General features: G+C 44.8%; 1 long non-coding RNA gene across 1 annotated transcript; it reads left to right on the forward strand.

Annotated features, from left to right (window-relative positions):
• The first annotated feature begins 5,135 nt into the window (after positions 1 to 5,135).
• LOC117446832 (uncharacterized) lies at positions 5,136 to 7,426 on the forward strand. Its single transcript, XR_004552175.2, has 3 exons — positions 5,136 to 5,186; positions 5,277 to 5,374; positions 7,353 to 7,426. It is a non-coding gene; the product is annotated as an uncharacterized lncRNA (long non-coding RNA).
• Positions 7,427 to 8,174: the final 748 nt, after the last annotated feature.

Raw genomic sequence — 8,174 nt, forward strand, 5'->3', positions numbered from 1 at the left:
GTGTCTCTTTGTCTTCAGAACATTAGCACCTCTCATCTGTGGGTCCATTACATTTGGCAGGGGGTACATTCCCACATGCTGGTGTCGTACTGTCTTTGAATCACCATTACTATTGCACAGGTGTAAATACCATACACTGTATTCATACATATGGACTCAAGAAGAGTGGGTTATATATCACACATATAAATCAAGTTTTATTTATATAGCACATTTATAAACGATTTTTGGTCGAGCTAAAGTGCTGTACAATAAAAATAGCCGAGACAGTAGAGACACTATACAGCACAGATTGGTCAGAATATCAGTATGAGAAATACGACACCCTCTGTCCTTAGACCCTCACATCGTACAAGGAAAAACCCACAATATATATCAAACAGCCAGGCCAACGGCATTGCGCAAAGACGCACACTTATCGCAAATAAAGGGCAACATCGAAACCACTTTTGAAACATTGTGTGCGTGGCAGCACACTCCAGTCCAGTAGGTGGCGGTAATGCGCCCATTCCTAGTTGGCCAACCGCGAATAAACCCCGTAGAAGAAGAATAGAGAAGTATAACACGACCAATCAGATGCGTCCTCCAGAAATCAACGAGGAAGTAGTTTTCAGGCGCGAATCTTGTATCCTTTGGAGAAGCGTTACTGCATTTTCTGTATTTTCTCGGAACTAAACGCTTCAAAAATGGCTGAACTCACCTTTCCCGTGTATTCGGCGGATGCCCTGGTTAACTTCTTTCGAGCTGAAGTGTTGACCGGACAGGAGGCCAAACAATTCGGGAAGAGCGATCTTATCCCTGTTCCCAAGGTAATGCCCGTTTACTGTTGTTACTGTGTGGGATGTGGACTGACGGTTATGTTATTCTGTCCGACCGCCTTGCTGCACATTATCCAGCTTATTTCACGGCCAGATACTAAACAAACTATCGACAGCCAATATTAATGGTAATTATTGTATTGACTGGGAAATGATCGTATTTGATCTGCTAAGAAAATAAACTCCGTTCAACGGCGCACCAACGGAGTTTTGAGTATTACTCAAAAAGTACACAGTAAAACACTTGATTGTACTTGTGGTTTGAGTCCAACAGTATCAATTTCACTAAGAATGTATGGCAAAAAAATCATTTTACCTCATCAAAGAGAGCAGAACACATGCATTATTGTAGGAGGGGAGTCTGTCAGAGAATAACTGAAAAAGTACACAGTAACAGTACTTCATTGTATTGTTGGTAGCAGTCAAACTAGTACTGAGTCCAACAGTGTCAGTTGTATTAAGAACTTAAGGTAAAACATTATTTTATCGCAAATATAGCACAAAAACATGCATTATTTGACTCTTGTACTCGCGTCAGTGCCGCTTCTCAGCGACTACCGTAAAGCCGCCCAAAATCGCGCACTCTAAAAAAGAAGAGCTTCTGATTTGACCAAGCTAAACGCGAGAGACGGCCGAGTTGGCCGCAGTGTCCGAACGGCTTATCTGACGTCCAGCGCTCCGTGTTTAGCCTTTCTCAATCTTCCTTAGCAACGGCCATTATAGTGCTTAGCAACGGTCTGTACTACTTCCGTCATATTGACCTCTGAGATGTCAGAATTGACCAATCAGAATTGAGTATTCAACTAAGCCATGTAATAACACTAAATAATGAACACGTTTATTCAGAAAGAAGCAGAAAAAAGTTCCTGACGGGAAAATAAAGAATATCGTATAAGCAGGGCATTATAATACTTGATAGCTAAACTGACAGGTTAATTCCAGACATGTTGAGTATCCAGCTACCTCTACTTTAAGTACATTTTGATGATAATACTTTTACTAGTAAAACATTTTGAATGACTTGTATTTACTGTCCGTCCTGGTAAAGGATTCCTTCCTCTGTTGCTCCCTACAAGGTTTCAGAGGGGTTCATATTAATTTGCACAAATATAATAATATAAATAAACTTTGATTGATAGCAATTTATAGTATGTTTACAGTGTGGTATTTTGCTTAAGTGAAGATTCTGAATCGTATTTCCATCACTGATGAGCATACTGTATAATGCTATTATTTACATTGCATATTTATTTGCCATTATCTTCTGAATCAAGTCAAACCATCACTTTTACTTATATACAATTTATTTGTGTGTTATATAAATAGCAATACATTATTTTAATAAGCACACGTTTGGAATATTTGTTTTGAAAGTGACTTAATCGACCAAATAAATAAGAAGCCGATGCATCAATAATGAAACGATAGTCATTAGTTGGAGCAGCCCGAAACACAGATTACTTTGCGCAGAACCAGGGGACGTCTTTACACTGACGGTATGAACAGGAGCAACTATTACAGCGACCAATCACTGGCCTCTATGCTCAACCCTCTAATAAGATAAGACTTACTTTATACCCACGGAAATTGTTGTGCCAGAGTTACGAAGTGTACAGTCGTGTTATGCTGCTGTGATAATTGTATCTAACAGTGCAGTAAAAAGAACAGTTCAATAACTACAGGATAGACGGTCACATAATGAATGTAAATATTAACAGTATTTGGTATCTAGAGGTAACCAATCGGATCAATAACGTGTAGCTCTTCTCTCCCTTCAGCCCGAGTCCATTCATGCGCTCTACATGAGAGTGTTGCACCTGCTGTACCGCTTCAGACCCGAGTTGCACTCCATGGTAAGTGCTGCCACCCAGAGGCAACGACCTCTTCTCGTTGTAGTACAGACGCTTTGTCATTTCGACTATACTTTCTTCCAAGCGACGAAATCAAAAACAGCTCTGACTTTTAACATGATGATGATGATGATGATGAGGATGATGATACAAGTTTTAAGGAATAACATCGAACATTTGTAATTGCAATTTAATACAAAATAAGTACTGTGGTCTTTTCTAGTCAGCTTGCTGCTCTTCTTCTTTCTTCTTCTTCTTCTTCTTCTTCTTCTCTTCTTGACATGTCTTTTGTCGCAGTCCCACTTTTGGTGAACATCGCAAACCCTCAGTACCACGAGGCGACTCTGGCCATCACCAGCGTCTTCATGCTCATGTGAGTGCTTCTCATCTGGATACAACAAACGTGTCCCCTCTTCATGTCTCTTCTACATCAACATGTGCCCCTCTTTTCAGTCTCCTCTACATCAACATGTTTCCCCTCTTCTTCATGTCTCTTCTACATCAACATGTGTCCCCTCTTCTTCATGTCTCTTCTACATCAACATGTGTCCCCTCTTCTTCATGTCTCTTCTACATCAACATGTGTCCCCTCTTCTTCATGTCTCTTCTACATCAACATGTGTCCCTCTTCTTCATGTCTCCTCTACATCAACATGTGTCCCCTCTTCTTCATGTCTCTTCTACATCAACATGTGTCCCCTCTTCCTCACGTCTCTTCTACATCAACATGTGTCCCCTCTTCTCCATGTCTCTTCTACATCAACATGTGTCCCCTCTTCTTCAAGTCTCTTCTACATCAACATGTGTCCCCTCTTCTCCATGTCTCTTCTACATCAACATGTGTCCCCTCTTCTCCATGTCTCTTCTACATCAACATGTGTCCCCTCTTCTCCATGTCTCTTCTACATCAACATGTGTCCCCTCGAACGAATGCCTCCTCATCCGGAAGCTGACCGAGCAGCAGTCGAGAGGAGCCGAGCACATCCGCGAAGCACACGTCAGAGTTCCCGTTAGCCGGCAAATCTAAATATCTTCGGTCAAATTATTTCCCTTTAGAGCAATACCGCTTCAGTTGCGCCACTTATGTGACAGACAAGAAGAGTATGTGACAGACAAGAAGAGTCAACTCTAATGTCTAAAACTTAATGTGGAGAAAGAGATGTCCTGGATGGGTTGATTGTGCGTTGATCTGTTGGTAATGCCTCGGGGTTCCGGTGGGCATGTAAACAAATGCATAATGCTGCGCTACACTTTGTGGCCTCATCCAGTTGCATAGCGACACTTATTGTGTAGTTGTCTTTTAATAAGCAGGTGGTCATATCATTAGCTAGAACTAGCTGCATCTGATCGATATGGACATAAACGCGAGTGAAGTCTAATCTGACGAGAGAGAGAGATCAGCTGCTGCTGACGAGTCGAGACTCGACACGCAGCTCTGCATGATCACATGCAGCGGTGAGCGGAACAAAACACACACTTCAGGTTAGAATATCACACGTAGCTATTTTAATTACCTCTCAAACTACCGTAACTAGTTATATATAGTTTAGTTTGACTGTCGGGTCACTCATTACTGGATCCGCATGATACTGGCATAATAGATTGCCCGATCGGGCAACCAGCAGGTGAGGCTTTATTGCCCGAGCTAAATACTAGATGGCCCCGGGCCATCGGGCAGTCCTTAATGTCGAGCCCTAATCCAGTGAGCCAGGGAGCTGGTTATTCTCTCAGACGTGGACTCACTTATCCTGGCCCTGAAACCAGTCATCTGGCTGAGTGTGGGTTGGGTCAGGGTGTGGTTCCTTGCACTCGGAGTCGGGCTAACGTCCACGCTAGCTGCTACATGCTAGCTGCTACATGCTAGCTGCTACACGCTAGCTGCTACACGCTATGCTACACGCTAGCTGCTACACGCTAGCTGCTACACGCTAGCTGCTACATGCTAGCTGCTACATGCTAGCTGCTACACGCTAGCTGCTACATGCTTTGCATTTAGGTGATACTTTAGGCTTGATGTGCTGCGGTGATATGCACATTCTTGTTTGCATAATTTGCACACAGCCGTGCTCTTATCGACGCTTCCATCCGTCCGTTTTTTAAAACAAAATGTCCCATCCACGGGCCGACCAAAGCGGTCTCATCGGCTTGTTGTTTTCATGTTTGACTATTGTTCACCGTGGTTGTTGTTGTTTTGAAGTGCCATGCTGAAGTCATGAACGTTAGTTGGTGCTCCAGTATAATCGGTACGCCTGAAACTCATCCAGTGAGAAATGTTCCGCTGTGCAAAAATAAGTGCGATTAAAATGCGTTAATTTTTTTAACGCGTTAATTTTTGTGTAATTAATTAATCTGATTTAACGCGTTGAAGTCCCGGCCCTAGTATTTAGATATACGTAAGCAAACGAAATAGATTTAATTAATAAGCAGAGCGCTTCCTGTTCTCGTTTCCTTTTCCTAGGCGTAAGTTTTCCCATCGGCTTGGTGCACGATTTCTCCCTGAGTGACCTCCTAGTTCCAAGTAAGTAAACCTTCTTTAGTTTCAACTGTCAGAGAGTCAATGTTCTGCCTCCCTGTTGGATAACCCACACGGCGTCGCTTTCCCTCCCAGAAAAGCAGAGGACCCTCACTATTCTGAGCGCCATCATGAACTATCTTCACTTCAGGAAGCTGAGGATGGTCATGGTCCATGAGAAGACATCCAAACTAGTATGTTATAAATAATACTACATGTTATCTATATAGCGCTTTTCCTGGTGCTCAAAGGGCTTCGCAAGCAAAGAACGAATAACAACCAAAGTGCTAAGCTCGGTGGAATAGGGGCGAGGGGTTGGAGCAGCGCAAAGTGTCAGGCGCGCCTCCCTAGGGGGCGCCAGAGAGCTTCAAGGGAGCAGTGTGCCACAAAGCACTCGTCCGATCGTCCGGGACGTGTTATTTATAATATCGGACAACTACATCTTTCCAATGACGTGTCCGACGGACAAGTGGCGCTTTCACCCATAAATGTTAGTTTCGGTTCTGCTTGTCGATTCCTAAGGAAATGCATCTCGCCGCTTTCTGTACAGTTGGACGGGCGGGACGTGCAGCAAGGCTGGGAAGCAAACCTCGGTTCCGAGTAGGAACGAATAACAATTGTCCGGTCCCGGGAATATAAGAGTTGTGAGGACAGGAGGAGGCGGACCGCATCTCTCTCTCTCTCTCTCTCTCTCTCCTCTCTCGTCTCTCTCTCTCTCTCTTTCTACACACAGCGGTCTCTCTTTCTACACACAGCGGCCTCTCTCTCTCTTTTACACACAGCGGCTCTCTCTTCTACACACAGCGGCTCTCTCTCTCTTTCTACACACAGGGCTCTCTCTCTCTCTTTCTACACACAGCGGCTCTCTCTCTTACACACAGCGGCTCCTCTCTCTCTCTACACACAGCGTCTCTCTCTCTCTCTCTCTTCTCTTTCTACACAGCGGCTCTCTCTCTTCTACACACAGGCTCTCTATCTCTCTTTCTACACACAGAGGCTCTCTCTCTCTCTTTCTACACACAGCGGCTCTCTCTCTCTACACACAGCGGCTCTCTCTCTCTCTCTACACACAGCGTCTCTCTTCTCTCTCTCTCTCTTTCTACACACAGCGGCTCTCTCTTCTTCTACACACAGCGGCTCTCTCTCTCTCTCTCTTTCTACACACAGCGGCTCTCTCTCTTCTCTCTCTCTTCTCTTCTCTCTCTCGCTCTCTCTCTACACAGCGGATCCGCTGCCCGTTAACAGCATCATCTTCGTCAACCGTTCTATGTTCTCCTCGAACACGTAATGAGGTTATTCAGCGTTTTAGTCCCGTGTTGTTAATTGACGCCATCTCTTGTGAAGTGAAGCGCGTCTGTATGTTTGTCCTCGCGCTGTCCTCACATCCCCGGACCCCCGGACTCGGAGGAGCAGGATGTCAGCATTGTTTATGAAGCAGGGTATAGGAAGTAAATTATTGAAATGAAAATACTATTTATTTACGTTTCCAAACGGTGGGCAGCTGCAGCTGTGTGCTGCAGGACGTGTGTCTCGGTCTCACAGGCAGGCTGCAGGGTAACCTCAGAGGACTGGGACTCGGCACGACGGATAGACAAGAAGAGAACACTCAGTCATTTCAAATGGCGTGCTCCAAAAAGAGAAAGGGAGACGGCGAAAACAGAGCCTCTACTGACATCTTCTCTTGCTGGACCTCTTTGAAATGCAATTGAAAGCCCCTGCATGTTAGCAACAACAATAATAATTGGGGGGGGGGGGGGGGCTGTTCTTATGTTCTCTGAGGGGCGGCTCACCTTCCCACACTGAAACCCCCTGGGTCAGAGGACTAGGAGTGGAAGGCAAAGAGAGAGAAGGGTCTATACGTCATCATCATAAACAGCTGCTTTAAGTAGCGATAGTGTTCCGGTGAGTAACCATTTGAAGAGGTTAGAGATGGGACTTTTGCACAGTTTCCACTTGATGAGATATTTAATCTGTTAATGCTCACATGTGAGCGGAGAAGAGCTCCTTTGACCACTTCCTGTTTTACTCTCACCGATACGACTGTTGGCACTGCTGAGGATGGCCTTTCGCGTTGTGTGTGTGTGTGTGTGTGTGTGTGTGTGTGTGTGTGTGTGTGTGTGTGTGTGTGTGTGTGTGTGTGTGTGTGTGTTGTAACGCTTCTCTGTGTTTCAGAGGGCAGGCAGGGACCGGCTGCAGGCTTTGCACAAAGGCATTTCAGAAGCCCAGAAGAAGATCGAGACGCTGAAGTGAGTCTCGATCAGACGTGTGTGTGTGTGTGTGGTGTGTGTGTGTGTGTGTGGGTGTGTGGTGTGTGTGTGTGTGTGTGTGTGTGTGTGGTGTGTGTGTGTGTGTGTGTGTGTGTGTGGTGTGTGTGTGTGTGTGTGTGTGTGGTGTGTGTGTGTGTGTTGCTGTCTCTACGGAATGATTAGCTCGTTTTGCTTTTGTTCCCAGTCTCCAAACCAGAGACACAATGGAGACACTAATTGACAATAGTGTCTTGTCTTAGCAGTCCCTTAACACAAAATGTTTACTGTATTTTCTGTGGATCAGATTACATTACCTCAGAATAATTACCTTTTCATGTCGGCACTATTTTGAGATCAACCCTTAAAGGTCCCCTACACCATGTGTCCCCTCTTCTTCATGTTTCTTCTACATCAACATGTGCCCTCTTCTTCATGTCTCTTCTACATCAACATGTGTCCCTCTTCTTCATGTCTCTTCTACAAACATGGTCCCTCTTCTTCAGGTCTCTTCTGCATCAACATGTGTCCCCTCTTTCCATGTCTCTTCTACATCAACATGTGTCCCCTCTTCTCCATGTCTTCTACATCAACATGTGTCCCTCTTCTTCATGTTTCTTCTACATCAACATGTGTCCCTCTTCTTCATGTCTTTCTACATCAACATGTGTCCCCTCTTCTTGAATGTCTTTCTAATCAATGTGTCCCCTTTTCATGTCTCTTCTGCATCAACATGTTGTCCCCTCTTCTC

The sequence above is a fragment of the Pseudochaenichthys georgianus genome, chromosome 5 (assembly GCF_902827115.2).
Source record: "Pseudochaenichthys georgianus chromosome 5, fPseGeo1.2, whole genome shotgun sequence".
In the NCBI taxonomy this organism is placed as follows: Eukaryota; Metazoa; Chordata; class Actinopteri; order Perciformes; family Channichthyidae; genus Pseudochaenichthys; species Pseudochaenichthys georgianus.